Source organism: Sesamum indicum, linkage group LG2 (assembly GCF_000512975.1).
Source record: "Sesamum indicum cultivar Zhongzhi No. 13 linkage group LG2, S_indicum_v1.0, whole genome shotgun sequence".
Taxonomy (NCBI): domain Eukaryota; kingdom Viridiplantae; phylum Streptophyta; class Magnoliopsida; order Lamiales; family Pedaliaceae; genus Sesamum; species Sesamum indicum.
The window spans coordinates 4,330,853-4,350,566 of NC_026146.1; the positions used below are offsets into that span (position 1 = coordinate 4,330,853).

A 19,714-nucleotide genomic window follows, 5' to 3' on the forward strand; every position below is an offset into this window, starting at 1 on the left:
AATAGAATAGATCAACAATTACATTTAGGTCTAGTATGATTCCCATCATATACTTACTTCATCTTTGATTGGAGAAAGTAATCTCTTCCTGTTTTACTTAGCGGCTGAAACTGAAAAATGATGAAAGTTCTTGTAAGTTTGATATCACAGGATCCTAAGTGCAAACACATAACATGCAGCTGATTGCTGGCGGAAAAAAAAATGAAATCCCAGGAATAAATCAACGAATGTTTATGGCATGTGGAGTAAAGAAGATCTATCCCACCTTATAAAAACTAGCAATCCACTATTTTCCAAACGTTCATGCAAAATATCTTTTTAGTTTATTTTCTCAGCAGAAGTTTTTGGTTCTTATCTTCTCATATACAATATTTATGTCCTACTTTAGTTCCGCAAGCAGAGATTAAACTAAGTGACTAACTAGCATTTTCAAAAGGCTATCAGTATATTTTCATTTTTAAATCATGCAATGAGATTGCAGCCAATATTTGAAAGGCTACTGGTTTCTAATATTTCTTTGAAGGTCTTAACTATGTTGACAATATGGGTCACAAGCACGAGATCCTAAGCTTGTTTCTGTCTGAGGCTTATACATGACACTGCAGTGCCAGACATTGTAACTGAACTTCAAGAACTGTTAGTAATCCATGAATTCAGAATTAACTTCAGATTTGAGATTATGTAAGAACTATCCAACAAAGAGTACAGTTACAGTAATCCATATGGCTCAATAGTTAAAAATTATATTAGAATTGAATAGCTGAAAACAAGTATAGGAAAAAAGATATATTGGCAAGGAAAAAGCAAAAAATAAATAGAAATTGGAGAGAGAAGACAGAGAAAAAGAGACAGTGTGGAGATAATTATATGAGGTGCCTCATTTGACCCTGTTCATAGCTTGAATTTTCGTTAGCCACTTCATATACTTGTTATGCGTAAATTAATTCATGGAAATTTCAAAAGTATCGTTTAAAGATACACTAAAAACCACAAACCGGGCTGAACAACGAAGCAGAGTCCATATAAATCCATAGCAATTATGGGTTTCTTGAAATCGAGCAGGTAGATGATGTTAGAGGAAGACAGAGGAAATGTACCTAGAGAAGGTTGTGACAGCGGTTGGAGACGGCCACAGCAACGGAGTTTGCCAGCCGCCAGCGATGTAGTCCGATCGAGTGGTGGATTGGGGCTTTGGGGTTTCTATCGCGATTGAGAAAAGAGAATAGAGATGATAAATGTTTGGGGGTTAATGGAGACAGAGAGGAGAGAATTGAATACGAGAATGAAAATAATTACCTCTGTAACAATCAATCAACAATGTTTACTTTGTACTTCCCACGGTATAAATGCATTTTTTAGTCCTCAAATATAACTACGGATTTTGATCTTTAAATAATAAGATTACAACTTTGGTCTTCAAATTTTAAATTTTTTTTGGCACTTTTCATCCTTTCATTAACTTTTACATCGAAAATTTCAAATTAAAGTAGAAAAAATTGCTATTTTTCTTCCATTTTGTAGTGTTTTTTCAAATCAAAATTCGATGCAATATCTGATGACAAAAAATGCAACTATCCCTACTTCACATCCTATGAAAATTTTAGAATTAATTACATTTTGCCATTCCAATCATGATTATTTTTAGATTTTGGCATGTAATTTTTTTTTTTGGTGAATTATTATCTAAACTTAATGAAATTTTGTACTTTGTCAGTTTTTTTTATCAAAAAAATATTACATACAATGCACGTAATATTCAAATGTTATGTAATTTGATATTTTTCAAATATACACATCATATGATATTCTTTCGACAAAAAATGGTCATATATAACAAATTTTGCAAATTTCGCAAAATTAATATGGCCAATTGACATAAAAAGAAAATTTAGATGCCAAAGTGTAAAAACAAATATAATTCGAATGGCAAAATAGAATTTACCCAAAATTTTAATAAGATAAAAATGCGTTTTTTGCCAAATTTTTCTAATATTCTAACATAATTGGGGTTGAAGGGGGGGGGGGGGTTCTGTTATATAACATATATATCATGTTTTGTTATATCTAATTAGGAAAATACAATTAAGTATTGTATTAGTTTTGTAGAATTAGGAAAATTCAAATAACTGGCTGTCAAGATATGAATGAAAACTTATCCCAAGATTTGCATTATATAAATTTTTAAACAATTATCAAAATTAAGAAAGGAAAATGAATTTAAGGATTTCACCACTAAAACAAAAAATGGTAACAGGTGGAGATATATATATTTTCTGCAGATGGCTTCAGTTTTAACAATTATTTGGCTTAGCCTCTCAATTTCAAGATCCCACCACAAGAAATTATGTTAATTTCTAGGAAAAATAGGAAGGAGAGTAAATTTGTTGGTATTGTGATTTCAAAATTTACGTTAGAAATGCAATATTTTCTTGATAAATTAGAAATAAATTTAATGTTACAAAGCTTGAAAGCTGGTCTTGGCAAAAAATTGAAGAAGTTGCCGTCAATTAATATTTACTAATATATATTTTTGTTAGTAAAATTTCTAGCAAATTAGCAATAAAAAAGCTCAATACTAAAATCAAGAACGAGCTAATTATCAAGTAAATATTTTTCTACTAAGTTTGAACTAACGTAACTTAGCAACAAATTTCACTATTTTGCACAGAATTTGTGCTTTTGTTTATAACATTATATCTTGTAGTGTCCCTCACATCTTGAACTCAACAGTGAAAGATTTCATGAGAAAGACCAGAAAGCAAAGATTCCAAAGCTTTCGAGCATTCTAGTATAGATGAATTCCACTTGTCATATATGTTTTATACAAGAAAATAGGATTAAATCCAATTTACTCTCTTATGATATGTAAAGTGTGTAAAGAAATTCTTATAAGAAAATAATCAATTAGCAAATTATATTTTATGTTTTGGAAAACAAAGCAAATTTGAAATTACCCTTATCAATGGTTTAAATAAAGGGATAATTTGCTCATTTTTCAAAACACGCGATTGTATTTGCTTTATTTTTTTTTTACAGATTTTTTTTGTTCATTTCTTATGTAGTATGAGGTAAATTGTGTGTTTTTTCCTAAGAAAATAATATGTATTACTATTAATTATTTATGCAACTTTAATATTGTATATATATTCTGTGAATATTTATACTCATTTGCAGACCGTATATGGTAATGTGTATATAAATGCATTGATGTGCACAAGAGCAGCATTCTCTCACCTTTTTGGATGGAGTGGAATGAGCTATTCTCCACACAATAAGAGAAGTTGAACTTAGTTCCTTCTTTCTCCAACTTGTGTAACTTGTTCTTTTTCCTCTGAATAGATTCACTCCCAACCAAAAATATCTAACCCACACATCCAAGCACAACAACATCAACAATGCACTTTTCGATAAAACTTTTTCTTAGGAAGTTTTAGAGGATATGCAGATATTTTACCTTAAACTGATTGCAGGACCTTTCTTGCAGCAATACCCACATAAATTTGAGCATTGAAATTTTACAATGTACTTTATCAACCTTCTCCCTTCAGCTTATTTGATTGGAAAAAAGGTTTGAGACTTTACTACCTAGAAATTAGGCTGTGGAACTGAGTTTGAGAATGACAGAAGAGAGAAGGAAAAATGAGGGGGTTAAAAACTACCGTAAAGAAGAGGAGAGGTTAAAGAAGAAGAAGAAAGAGGAAAAAGAAAGAAAGGAAAACACAACTTGTTAAATATTTTCGCTGGGCTTCGATTATTAAGGTGTGTTGTGGTGGAAATTTTGGACCGCCAACTCGGGCTCACAGAGCTTACCTTCTTGGTTTGAAAAGCGCGTTTGGGATGTCAAAAAATAAATTTGCAAGTCTACTCCAAACGTTCCCAACCCACTTTCTTTCTTTCTTTCTTTATTTTCTTTATTTTTTTTTGTCTTTGTTTATTAATTATTTTTTAATTTGAAGTAATAATTGATACTTCATTAATATATAATTAGCTCTTAATATTAATTAATTATTATTTTAGTATTTACTTATAATTTTTTTTATTATTTACTGATTTATCAATTGTTTTTAATAGATAATATTAATAGTTTTTTAATAATTAATAAATATAATTATTACTTAAATATGACTTATAATATTAAATTGGGATAAAAGCATATTATTAAGATGAATTTCTACGAAATTTCTTTTTACTTGTCTTACAAAATTTCAACTACATATAGGTATTTATAGATGCACAAACTTTTAGACGTTCAAACTAGCCTAATAATTATCTCATAAGTTTGTGCTAATATTCAATTTGATCTAATACATCTTTCAAAACATATTAATTATACATATTGACCAGCCTATTGAAAATGTCAAATTACATGTGACAAGCATATCATCGTTTAATTACTTTATGCGCCAAGGAACATAGAAATTGCAAGTTAAATAAAATAGTCGTAAAAATTGCAGACATCTCTAGCGCTTCAAAATTGCAGACATCTCTGTTTCCTCCTTCACTGAGACTATGCAGCATAGCTACACCATATGTGTTGTTTACTACAACAGCATTTTCGAATTGAATGGTTGTACAGTATTTTGCACGAGAATATATATGTGGCAAGTTCGTTGTGCTGTTCAATTCCATATGTTACTCTATACATGAGATAAAAGCATATTATTAAGATGAATTTATATGAAATTTCTTTTTACTTGTCTTACAAAATCCCAACTACATATAGATATTTATATATGCACAAACTTTTAGATTTTCAAACTAGACTAATAATTATCTCATAAGTTTGAGCTAATATTAAGTTTGATCTAATACATTTTTCAAAATATATTAATTATAAATATTGACCAGCCTATTGAAAATGTCGAATTACATGTGACAAGCATATCATTATTTAATTACTTTATGCGCCAAGGAGCATAGAAATGGCAAGTTAAATAAAATAGTGGTAAAAATTGCAGACATTTCTAGCGCTTTACAATTGCAGACATCTCTATTCCCTCCTTCACTGAGACTATGCGGCATAGCTACACCATATGTGTTGTTTACTACAACAGCGTTTCCGAATTGAATGGTCGTACAGTATTTTGCACGAGAATATATATGTGGCAAGTTCTTTGTGCTGTTCAATTTCATATGTTACGCTGTACATGTGATAAAAGCATATTATTAAGATGAATTTATATGAAATTTCTTTTTACTTGTCTTACAAAATTCCAACTACATATAGATATTTATAGATGCACAAACTTTTGGACTTTCAAACTAGACTAATAATTATTTCATAAGTTTGTGCTAATATTAAGTTTGATCTAATACATCTTTCAAAATATATTAATTATAAATATTGACCAGCCTATTGAAAATGTCGAATTACATGTGACAAGCATATCATCGTTTAATTACTTTATGCGCCAAGGAACATAGAAATGGTAAGTTAAATAAAAATAGTTGTAAAAATTGCAGACATTTCTAGCGCTTCAAAAATTGCAGACATTTCTAGCGCTTCAAAAATTGCAGACATCTCTGTTTCCTCTTTCACTGAGACCATGCGACATAGCTACACCATATGTGTTGTTTACTACAACAGTGTTTCCCAATTGAATGGATGTATAGTATTTTGCACGACAATATATATGTGGCAAGTTCTATGTGCTGTTCAATTTCATATATTACTATGTTCATGGGATAAAAGCATATTATTAAGATGAATTTCTATGAAATTTCTTTTTACTTGTCTTACAAAATTTCAACTACATATAGTTATTTATAGATGAACAAACTTTTAAACTTTCAAACTAGCCTAATAATTATCCAATAAGTTTGTGCTAATATTCAGTTTGAGCTAATACATCTTTCAAAACATATTAATTATAAATATTGACCAGCCTATTGAAAATGTCGAATTACATGTGACAAGTATATCATTGTTTAATTACTTTATGCGCCAAGGAACATAAAAATGACAAGTTAAAAAAATAGTTGTAAAATTGCAGACATCTCTAGCGATTCAAAATTGCAAGCATCTCTGTTTCTTCCTTCACTGAGACCATGCGGCATAGCTACACCATATGTGTTGTTTACTACAACAGCGTTTCCCAATTGAATAGTTGTACAATATTTTGCACGAAAATATATATGTGACAAGTTCTTTGTGCTGTTCAATTTCATATGTTACTCTATAAATGGGATAAAAGCATATTATTAAGATGAATTTCTATGAAATTTCTTTTTACTTGTCTTACAAAATTCCAACTACATATAGATATTTATAGATGCACAAACTTTTAGACTTTCAAACTAGACTAATAATTATCTCATAAGTTTGTGCTAATATTAAGTTTGATCTAATACATCTTTCAAAATATATTAATTATAAATATTGACCAGCCTATTGAAAATGTCGTATTACATGTGACTAGCATATCATCGTTTAATTACTTTATGCGCCAAGGAGCATAGAAATGGCAAGTTAAATAAAATACTTGTAAAAATTGCATTCGTTTCTAGTGCTTCAAAAATTGCAGACATCTCTGTTCTCTCTTTCACTGAGACCATGCACCATAGCTACACCATATGTGTTGTTTACTACAACAACGTTTCCCAATTGAATATTTGTACAATATTTTGCACGAGAATATATATATATATATATATGTGGCAAGTTCTATGTGCTGTTCAATTTCATATGTTACTCTATAAATAGGATAAAAGCATATTATTAAGATGAATTTCTATGAAACTTTTTTTTACTTGTCTTACAAAATTTCAACTACATATAGGTATTTATAGATGCACAAACTTTTAGACTTTCAAACTAGCCTAATAATTATCTCATAAGTTTGTGCTAATATTAAGTTTGATCTAATACATCTTTCAAAACATATTAAATATAAATATTGACAGCCTATTGAAAATGTCAAATTACACTTGACAAGCATATCATAGTTTAATTACTTTATGTACCAAGGAGCATAGAAATGGCAAGTTAAATAAAATAGTTGTAAAAATTGCAGACATCTCTAGCGCTTCAAAAATTGCACACATCTCTGTTTCCTCTTTCACTGAGACCATGCGGCATAGTTACACCATATGTGTTGTTTACTACAACAGCGTTTAGCAATTGAATGGTTGTACAATATTTTGCACGAGAATATATTTGTGGCAAGTTCTTTGTGCTGTTCAATTTCATATGTTACTCTGTACATGGGATAAAATCATATTATTAAGATGAATTTCTATGAAATTTCTTTTTACTTGTCTGACAAAATTCCAACTATATATAGGTATTTATAGATGCACAAACTTTTAGTCTTTCAAACTAACCTAATAATTATCAACTGGTTCAGCTTTCCTAATACCCAGACATGAAGGATCAGTTTGTCAGTTGCATTAGAAGAACTATGATAACCAGAAGAATAATGCTTTTATTTCAAAATTAGCAGCAAGTATGATAAACTACCAGGTGTCACCAACCCAAAAGAAAAGGAAAAGCAAAAATGATTACAGAGATAACCCACGGTTGAAGATTTAGTTTCCTATTCTATTTTTATTCTTGTGTTCCATGTGCAAGGTATAGAAAATCTAAAATGATGCATATGTCACTCCAATTTTGTTTGCCTCCAAAAAGTTATATTTGATATCAACGTCAACACAATTTTCAGTCTGTTCACATTTCAAATAAGAAAGTAACCATCATAAGCATTTAAACATAACTTAGTTTCTTCTTTCTCCAACTTGTGTAAATCTGTTCTTTTTCCTCTGAACAGATTCATTCACAACCAACAATGTCAAACCCACACATCCAAGCACAACAATATCAACAACGCACTTTTTGGTAAGACTTTTTCTTGGAAAGTTTTGGAGGATATGCAAAAATTTTACCTTAAGCTGATGACCTTTCTTGCAGCTATACCCACCCAAATTCGAGTTAATCAATATAGCAATGACCGTGTTGTATAATAATGAAACTTTTTTTTAACCAAAATTACTGCTATTTGCTCCTCTTATGTTTATTTGTTTACATAGTATATATGATATCCTGGGTATACATAGTACAAGGGTGGTAGTTGTTGTAGAATGATGCATGTGCCACTCCAATTTTACAAGTGGTTTTACCTGAAGAATCAAAGTTAGCATCATCAGTGTTGGTATGCATGCATCTCCATGTTATTGCCAGCCTCTACAAAGTCAATAGGAATACCACAAACCTGTGATAATTTGGACAGTGTTAATTTTGATTCTTTAAAATATTGAATTTAAATTTAAAAGTTAACAATTCTTACCAGAATATCCACATTGTTCAAGCCGGGCTGAGATCTTAGTCCCTGAAATATGTTAATGAAATTTCAGCGATGGTGGTAAGAATCGCATCCAATTATAATATGGTAATGAGTATGTTGAGAATAGTAAATGGTGGTAAGAATCATATCATTCAGTTTTGCTTTTTGTATAAACCTAGTAAATAGTTTTCCATTTAGTTGCCCTAATATCAATATGCAGTTTGGTTATTCTTGAGTTGCTTGACATTTCTTTATTTTGTTTCATCAGTTAATCAATATAGCAATGACCGTGTTGTATAATAATGAAACTTTTTTTGACCAAAATTACTGCTATATGCTCCTCTTATGTAACTTTGTTTACATAGTATATGATATCCTGGGTATACACAGTATAAGGGTGGTAGTTGTTGTAGAATGATACATGTGGTCACTCCAATTTTGTTTCCCTCCAAATAGTTATATTTGACTTCAGCATCAACACAATTTTCAGCCTGTGCACATTTCAAATAAGAAAGTAACCATCATAAGCATTTAAACATAACTTAGTTTCTTCTTTCTCTAACTTGTGTAACTCTGTTCTTTTTCCTCTGAATGGATTCACTCTTGTCCAACAATGTCAAACCCATACATCCAAGCACAACAACATCAACAATGCACTTTTTGGTAAGACTTTTTCTTGAAAAGTTTTGGAGGATATGCAGAAATTTTACCTTAAGCGATGACCTTTTTTGTAGCTATACCCACACAAATTCGAGTTAATCAATATAGCAATGACCGTGTTGTATAATAATAAAACTTTTTTTTACCAAAATTACTACTATATGCTCCTCTTATGTTACTTTGTTTACATAGTATATGATATCCTGGATATACATAGTACAAGGGTGGTAGTTGCTGTAGAATGATGCATGTGTCACTCCAATTTTACAAGTGGTTTTACCTGCAGAATGAAAATTAGCATCATCAGTGTTGGAATGCATGTGTTTCCATGTTATTGCCAGCCTCCACAAAGTCAATAGGAATACCACAAACCTGTAATATTTGGACAATGTTAATTTTGATTCTTTACAATATTGAATTTAAATTTAAAAGTTAACAATTCTTACCAGAATATCCACATTGTTCAAGCCGAGCTGAGATCTTAGCCCCTGAAATATGTTAATGAAATTTTAGTGATGGTGGTAAGAATCGCATCCAATTATAATATGGTAATGAGTATGTTGAGAATAGTAAATGGTGGTAAGAATCATATCATTCAGTTTTGCTTTTTGTATAAACCTAGTAAATAGTTTTCCAATTTAGTTACCCTAATATCAATATGCAGTTTGGTTATTCTTGAGTTGCTTGACATTTCTTCATTTTGTTTCATCAGTTAATCAATATAGCAATGACCGTGTTGTATAATAATGAAACTTCTTTTGACCAAAATTACTGTTATCTGCTCCTCTTATGTAACTTTGTTTACATAGTATATGATATCCTGGGTATACACAGTACAAGGGTGGTAGTTGTTGTAGAATGATGCATGTGTCACTCCAATTTTGTTTCCCTCCAAATAGTTATATTTGACTTCAGCATCAACACAATTTTCAGCCTGTGCACATTTCAAATAAGAAAGTAACCATCATAAGCATTTAAACATAACTTAGTTTCTTCTTTCTCCAACTTGTGTAACTCTGTTCTTTTTCCTCTGAACATATTCACTCTCGACCAACAATGTCAAACCCATACATCCTAGCACAACAACATCAACAACGCACTATTTGGTAAGACTTTTTCTTGGGAAGTTTTGGAGGATATGCAGAAATTTTACCTTAAGCTGATGACCTTTCTTGCAGCTATACCCACCCAAATTCGAGTTAATCAATATAGCAATGACCGTGTTGTATAATAATGAAACTTCTTTTGACCAAAATTACTACTATCTGCTCCTCTTATGTTATTTTGTTTACATAGTATATGATATCCTGGGTATACATAGTACAAGGGTGGTAGTTGCTGTAGAATGATGCGTATGTCACTCCAATTTTGTTACTTTATTCTGTTTCATCAGTTAATCAATATAGCAATAATTGTGTTGTATAATAATGAAACTTTTTTTGACCAAAATTACTGCTATATGTTCCTCTTATGTTACTTTGTTTACATAGTATATGATATCCTGGGTATATACAGTACAAGGGTGGTAGTTGCTGTAGAATGATGCATGTGTCACTCCAATTTTGTTTGACTCCAAATAGTTATATTTGACTTTAGCATCAACACAATTTTCAGCATGTTCACATTTCAAATAAGAAAGTAACCATCATAAACATTTAACATAACTTAGTTTATTCTTTTTCCAACTTGTGTAACTCTGTTCTTTTTCCTGTGAACATATTCACTCCCAACCAACAATGTCAAACCCACACATTCAAGCACAACAACATCAACAACACACTTTTTGGTAAGACTTTTTCTTGGGAAGTTTTGGAGGATATGCAGATATTTTATATTAAGCTGATTCCAGGACCTTTCTTGCAGCAATACCCATACAAATTTGAGCATTGAAATTTCACACGGTATAAATGCATTTTTTAGTCTTCAAATATAACTACGGATTTTGATCTTTAAATAATAAGATTACAATTTTCGTCTTCAAATTTTAAATATTTTTGGCACTTTTGATCCTTCCATTAATTTTAACATTAAAATTATTGAAAATTTCAAATTAAAGTAGAAAAAATTACTATTTTTCTTTCATTTTGTAGTGTTTTTCAAATCAAAATTCGATGCAATATCTGATGACAAAAAATGCAACTATCCCTACTTCACATCCTATGAAAATTTTAGAATTAATTACATTTTGCCATTCCAATCATGATTATTTTTAGATTTTGGCATGTAATTTTTTTTTTTGGTGAATTATTATCTAAACTTAATGAAATTTTGTACTTTGTCAGTTTTTTTTATCAAAAAAATATTACATACAATGCACGTAATATTCAAATGTTATGTAATTTGATATTTTTCAAATATACACATCATATGATATTCTTTCGACAAAAAATGGTCATATATAACAAATTTTGCAAATTTCGCAAAATTAATATGGCCAATTGACATAAAAAGAAAATTTAGATGCCAAAGTGTAAAAACAAATATAATTCGAATGGCAAAATAGAATTTACCCAAAATTTTAATAAGATAAAAATGCGTTTTTTGCCAAATTTTTCTAATATTCTAACATAATTGGGGTTGAAGGGGGGGGGGGTGTTCTGTTATATAACATATATATCATGTTTTGTTATATCTAATTAGGAAAATACAATTAAGTATTGTATTAGTTTTGTAGAATTAGGAAAATTCAAATAACTGGCTGTCAAGATATGAATGAAAACTTATCCCAAGATTTGCATTATATAAATTTTTAAACAATTATCAAAATTAAGAAAGGAAAATGAATTTAAGGATTTCACCACTAAAACAAAAAATGGTAACAGGTGGAGATATATATATTTTCTGCAGATGGCTTCAGTTTTAACAATTATTTGGCTTAGCCTCTCAATTTCAAGATCCCACCACAAGAAATTATGTTAATTTCTAGGAAAAATAGGAAGGAGAGTAAATTTGTTGGTATTGTGATTTCAAAATTTACGTTAGAAATGCAATATTTTCTTGATAAATTAGAAATAAATTTAATGTTACAAAGCTTGAAAGCTGGTCTTGGCAAAAAATTGAAGAAGTTGCCGTCAATTAATATTTACTAATATATATTTTTGTTAGTAAAATTTCTAGCAAATTAGCAATAAAAAAGCTCAATACTAAAATCAAGAACGAGCTAATTATCAAGTAAATATTTTTCTACTAAGTTTGAACTAACGTAACTTAGCAACAAATTTCACTATTTTGCACAGAATTTGTGCTTTTGTTTATAACATTATATCTTGTAGTGTCCCTCACATCTTGAACTCAACAGTGAAAGATTTCATGAGAAAGACCAGAAAGCAAAGATTCCAAAGCTTTCGAGCATTCTAGTATAGATGAATTCCACTTGTCATATATGTTTTATACAAGAAAATAGGATTAAATCCAATTTACTCTCTTATGATATGTAAAGTGTGTAAAGAAATTCTTATAAGAAAATAATCAATTAGCAAATTATATTTTATGTTTTGGAAAACAAAGCAAATTTGAAATTACCCTTATCAATGGTTTAAATAAAGGGATAATTTGCTCATTTTTCAAAACACGCGATTGTATTTGCTTTATTTTTTTTTTACAGATTTTTTTTGTTCATTTCTTATGTAGTATGAGGTAAATTGTGTGTTTTTTCCTAAGAAAATAATATGTATTACTATTAATTATTTATGCAACTTTAATATTGTATATATATTCTGTGAATATTTATACTCATTTGCATACCGTATATGGTAATGTGTATATAAATGCATTGATGTGCACAAGAGCAGCATTCTCTCACCTTTTTGGATGGAATGGAATAAGCTATTCTCCACACAATAAGAGAAGTTGAACTTAGTTCCTTCTTTCTCCAACTTGTGTAACTTATTCTTTTTCCTCTGAATAGATTCACTCCCAACCAATAATATCAAACCCACACATCCAAGCACAACAACATCAACAATGCACTTTTCGATAAAACTTTTTCTTAGGAAGTTTTAGAGGATATGCAGATATTTTACCTTAAGCTGATTGCAGGACCTTTCTTGCAGCAATACCCACATAAATTTGAGCATTGAAATTTTACAATGTACTTTATCAACCTTCTCCCTTCAGCTTATTTGACTGGAAAAAAGGTTTGAGACTTTACTACCTGAAAATTAGGCTGTGGAACTGAGTTTGAGAATGACAGAAGAAAGAAGGAAAAATGAGGGGGTTAAAAACCACCGTAAAGAAGATGAGAGGTTAAAGAAGAAGAAGAAAGAAGAAAAAGAAAGAAAGAAAAAGACAGCTTGTTAAATATTTTCGCTGGGCTTCGATTATTAAGGTGTGTTGTGGTGGAAATTTTGGACCGCCAACTCGGGCTCACAGAGCTTACCTTCTTGGTTTAAAAAGCGCGTTTGGGATGTCAAAAAATAAATTTGCAAGTCTACTCCAAACATTCCCAGCCCACTTTCTTTCTTTCTTTATTTTCTTTATTTTTTTTGTCTTTGTTTATTAATTATTTTTTAATTTGAAGTAATAATTGATACTTCATTAATATATAATTAGCTCTTAATATTAATTAATTATTATTTTAGTATTTACTTATAATTTTTTATTATTATTTACTGATTTATCAATTATATTTAATAGATAATATTATTAGTTTTTTAATAATTAATAAATATAATTATTACTTAAATATGACTTATAATATTAAATTGGGATAAAAGCATATTATTAAGATGAAGTGCTATGAAATTTCTTTTTACTTGTCTTACAAAATTCCAACTACATATAGGTATTTATAGATGCACAAACTTTTAGACATTCAAACTAGCCTAATAATTATCTCATAAGCTTGTGCTAATATCCAGTTTGATCTAATACATCTTTCAAAATATATTAATTATAAATATTGACCAGCCTATTGAAATTGTCAAATTACATGTGACAAGCATATCATCGTTTAATTAGTTTATGCGCTAAAGAACATAGAAATGGCAAGTTAAATAAAATAGTCGTAAAAATTGCAGACATCTCTAGCGTTTCAAAATTGCAGACATCTCAGTTTCCTCCTTCACTAAAACTATGCGGCATAGCTACATCATATGTGTTGTTACTACAACAGCATTTTCGAATTGAATGGTTGTACAATATTTTGCACGAGAAGATATATGTGGCAAGTTCTTTGTGCTGTTCAAGTTCATATATTACTCTGTACATGGGATAAAAGCATATTATTAAGATGAATTTCTATGAAATTTCTTTTTACTTGTCTTACAAAATTCCAACTACATATAGATATTTATAGATGCACAAACTTTTAGACTTTCAAACTAGACAAATAATTATCTCATAAGTTTGTGCTAATATTTGATCTAATACATCTTTCAAAATATATTAATTATAAATATTGACCAGCCTATTGAAAATGTCGAATTACATGTGACAAGCATATCATCGTTTAATTACTTTATGCGCCAAGGAGCATAGAAATGACAAGTTAAATAAAATAGTTTTAAAAATTGCAGACATTTCTAGCGCTTCAAAATTGCAGACATCTCTATTTCCTCCTTCACTGAGACTATGCGGCATAGCTACACCATATGAGTATGTTGAGAATAGTAAATGGTGGTAAGAATCATATCATTCAGTTTTGCTTTTTGTATAAACCTAGTAAATAGTTTTTCAATTTAGTTACCCTAATATCAATATGCAGTTTGGTTATTCTTGAGTTGCTTGACATTTTTTTATTCTGTTTCATCAGTTAATCAATATAGCAATGACAGTTTTGTATCTTAATGAATTTTTTTTTGACCAAAATTACTGCAATCTGCTCCTCTTATCAATGTAGCAATGACAGTGTTATATTTGACTTCATCAACACAATTTTCGACATGTTTACATTTTAAATAAGAAAGTAACCATCATAAGCATTTAAACTGAGGAGAGGTTAAAGAAGAAGAAGAAATAGGAAAAAGAAAGAAAGAAAAAGACAGCCCACTTTCTTTCTTTCTTTCTTTTATTTATTTATTTTTATTTTTTTAGTTTTTGTTTATTAATTATTTCAATAATTGATGCTTAATTAATATATAATTAGCGCTTAATATTAATTACTTATTATTTTAGTATTTACTTATAATTTTTTATTATTATTTACTGATTTATCAATTGTTTTTAATAGATTATATTATTAGTTTTTTAATAATTAATAAATATAATTATTACTTAAATATGACTTATAATATCAAATTGTGTAAAAGGATAAAAAGCATATTATTAAGATGAATTTCTATGAATTTTTTTTTTCTTGTCTTACAAAATTCCAACTCATATAGGTATTTATAGATACACAACTTTCAAACATAATATTAAGATGAATTTCTATGAAAAAAATTTTTTCTTGTCTTACAAAATTCCAACTACATATAGGTATTTATAGATGCACAACTTTCAGACTAGCCCAAGAATTATCTCATAAGTTTGTGCTAATATCCAGTTTGATCTAATACATTTTTCAAAACATATTAATCACAAATATTGACCAGCCTATTGAAAATATCAAATTACATGTGACAAGCATATCATCCTTTAATTACTTTATGCGCCAAGGAACATAGAAATGGCAAGTTAAATAAAATAGTCGTAAAAATTGCAGACATCTCTAGCACTTCAAAATTGCAGACATCTCTGTTTCCTCCTTCACTGAGACTATGCGGCATAGCTACACCATATGTGTTGTTTACTACAACAGCATTTCCGAATTGAATGGTCGTACAGTATTTTGCACGAGAATATATATGTGGCAAGTTTTTTGTGCTGTTCAATTTCATATATTATTCTGTACATGGTATAAAAGCATTTTATTAAGATGAATTTCTATGAAATTTCTTTTTACTTGTCTTACAAAATTCCAACTACATATAGATATTTATAGATGCACAAACTTTTAGACTTTCAAACTAGACTAATAATTATCTCATATTTGTGCTAATATTAAGTTTGATCTAATACATTTTTCAAAATATATTAATTATAAATATTGACCAGTCTATTGAAAATGTCGAATTACATATGACAAACATATCATCGTTTAATTACTTTATGCGCCAAGGAGCATAGAAATGGCAAGTTAAATAAAATAGTTGTAAAAATTGCAGACATTTCTAACGCTTCAAAAATTGCAGACATCTCTGTTTCCTCTTACACTGAGACCATGCGGCATAGCTACACCGTATGTGTTGTTTACAACAACAGTGTTTCCCAATTGAATGGATGTATAGTATTTTGCATGACAATATATATGTGGCAAGTTCTATGTGCTGTTCAATTTCATATGTTACTCTGTACATGGGATAAAAGCATATTATTAAGATGAATTTTTATGAAATTTCTTTTTACTTGTCTTAACAAAATTTCAACTATATATAGGTATTTATAGATGAACAAACTTTTAAACTTTCAAACTAGCCTAATAATTATCCAATAAGTTTGAGCTAATACATCTTTGAAAATATATTACTCATAAATATTGACCAGCCTATTGAAAATGTCAAATTACATGTAACAAGCATATCATCGTTTAATTGCTTTATGTGTCAAGGAACATAGAAATGGCAAGTTAAATAAATTAGTCGTAAAAATTGCAGACATCTCTAGCGCTTCAAAATTGCAGACATCTCTGTTTCCTCCTTCACTGAGACTATGCGGCATAGCTACACCATATGTGTTGTTTAATACAACAGCATTTCCGAATTGAATGGTTGTACAGTATTTTGCACGAGAATATATATGTGGCAACTTTTTTGTGCTATTCAATTTCATATATTATTCTGTACATGGGATAAAAGCATTTTATTAAGATGAATTTCTATGAAATTTCTTTTTACTTGTCTTACAAAATTCCAACTACATATAGATATTTATAGATGCACAAACTTTTAGACTTTCAAACTAGACTAATAATTATCTCATAAGTTTGTGCTAATATTAAGTTTGATCTAATACATTTTTTAAAATATATTAATTATAAATATTGACCACCCTATTGAAAATGTCGAATTACATATGACAAACATATCATCGTTTAATTACATTATGCGCCAAGGAGCATAGAAATGGCAAGTTAAATAAAATAGTTGTAAAAATTTCAGACATTTCTAACGCTTCAAAAATTGCAGACATCTCTGTTTCCTCTTTCACTGAGACCATGCGGCATAGCTACACCGTATGTGTTGTTTACTACAACAGTGTTTCCCAATTGAATGGATGTATAGTATTTTGCACGACAATATATATGTGGCAAGTTTTATGTGCTGTTCAATTTCATATGTTACTCTGTAAATGAGATAAAAGCATATTATTAAAATGAATTTATATGAAATTTCTTTTTACTCGTCTTAAAAAAATTTCAACTACATATAGGTATTTACAGATGAACAAACTTTTAAACTTTCAAACTAGCCTAATAATTATCCAATAATTTTGTGCTAATATTCAGTTTGAGCTAATACATCTTTCAAAATATATTACTTATAAATATTGACCAACCTATTGAAAATGTCAAATTACATGTAACAAGCATATCATCATTTAATTGCTTTATGTGTCAAGGAATATAGAAATGACAAGTTAAATAAAATAGTTGTAAAAATTGCAGACAAGTCTAGCGCTTCAAAATTGCAGACATCTCTGTTTCCTCCTTCACTGAGGCTATGCGCATAGCTACACCATGTGTTGTTTACTACAACAACATTTTCGAATTGAATGGTTATACAGTATTTTGCACGAGAATATATATGTGGTAAGTTCTTTGTGTTGTTCAATTTGATATGTTACTCTGTACATGGGATAAAAGCATATTATTAAGATGAATTTCTATAAAATTTCTTTTTACTTGTCTTAACAAAATTTCAACTACATATAGATATTTATAGATGCACAAACTTTTAGACTTTCAAACTAGACTAATAATTATCTCATAAGTTTGTGCTAATCTTAAATTTGATCTAATACATCTTTCAAAATATATTAATTATAAATATTGACCAACCTATTGAAAATGTCGAATTACATGTGACAAGCATATCATCGTTTAATTACTTTATGCGCCAAGGAGCATAGAAATGACAAGTTAAATAAAATAGTTGTAAAAATTGCAAACATTTCTAGCACTTCAAAATTGCAGACGTCTCTATTTCCTCCTTCACTGAGACTTTGCGTCATAGCTACACCATATGAGTATGTTGAGAATAGTAAATGGTGGTAAGAATCATATCATTCAGTTTTGCTTTTTGTATAAACCTAGTAAATAGTTTTCCAATTTAGTTACCCTAATATCAATATGCAGTTTGGTTATTCTTGAGTTGCTTGACATTTTTTTATTCTGTTTCATCAGTTAATCAATACAGCAATGACAGTGTTGTATAATAATGAACTTTTAGACTTTCAAACTAGATGCACAAACTTTTAGACTTTCAAACTAGCTTAATAATTATCTCATAAGTTTGTGCTAATATTAAATTTGATCTAATACATCTTTCAAAATATATTAATTATAAATATTGACCAACCTATTGAAAATGTCGAATTACATGTGACAAGCATATCATCGTTTAATTAGTTTATGCGCCAAGGAACATAGAAATGACAAGTTAAATAAAATAGTTGTAAAAATTGCTGACATCTCTAGCGCTTCAAAAATTGCAGACATCTTTGTTTCCTCTTTCACTGAGACTATGCGGCATAGCTACACCATATGTGCTGTTTACTACAACAGTGTTTCCCAATTGAATGGTTGTATAGTATTTTGCACGACATTATATATGTGGCAAGTTCTATGTGCTGTTCAATTTCATATGTTACTCTGTACATGGAATAAAAGCATACTATTAAGATGAATTTCAAAGAAATTTCTTTTTACTTGTCTTACAAAATTTCAACTACTTATTGGTATTTATAGATGAACAAACTTTTAAACTTTCAAACTAGCCTAATAATTATCTCATAAGTTTGTGCTAATATTAAGTTTGATCTAATACATCTTTCAAAACATATTAATTATAAATATTGACCAGCCTTATGAAAATGTTAAATTACATGTGACAAGCATATCATCGTTTAATTACTTTATGCATCCAATTATAATATGGTAATGAGTATGTTGAGAATAGTAAATGGTGGTAAGAATCATATCATTCAGTTTTGCTTTTTGTATAAACCTAGTAAATAGTTTTCCAATTTAGTTACCCTAATATCAATATGCAGTTTGGTTATTCTTGAGTTGCTTGATATTTCTTTATTCGGTTTCATCAGTTAATCAATATAGCAATGACCGTGTTGTATAATAATGAAACTTCTTTTGACCAAAATTACTGCTATCTGCTCCTCTTATGTAACTTTGTTTACATAGTATATGATATCCTGGGTATACATAGTACAAGGGTGGTAGTTGTTGTAGAATGATGCATGTGTCACTCCAATTTTGTTTCCCTCCAAATAGTTATATTTGACTTCAGCATCAACACAATTTTCAGCCTGTGCACATTTCAAATAAGAAAGTAACCATCATAAGCATTTAAACATAACTTAGTTTCTTCTTTCTCCAACTTGTGTAACTCTGTTCTTTTTCCTCTGAACATATTCACTCTCGACCAACAACGTCAAACCCATACATCCAAGCACAACAACATCAACAACGCACTATTTGGTAAGACTTTTTCTTGGGAAATTTTGGAGGATATGCAGAAATTTTACCTTAAGCTGATGACCTTTCTTGCAGCTATACCCAC

General features: G+C 29.4%; 1 protein-coding gene across 4 annotated transcripts in view; it reads right to left on the reverse strand.

The window, feature by feature from the left end:
• LOC105179562 (pentatricopeptide repeat-containing protein At3g61360) overlaps window positions 1-1,308 on the reverse strand; it is a 4,779-nt gene extending 3,471 nt beyond the window's left edge. For 3 of the 4 annotated variants that reach the window (XR_849317.2, XR_849316.2, XM_011103207.2), the window contains exons 1-2: window positions 1,098-1,308; window positions 58-110 (exon numbers count right to left, since the gene is read on the reverse strand). The gene's annotated coding sequence lies outside the window, so the exon portion shown is untranslated. The remainder of the gene's footprint in view (window positions 1-57; window positions 111-1,097) is intronic. The other variant, XM_011103211.2, reaches the window with a different exon arrangement.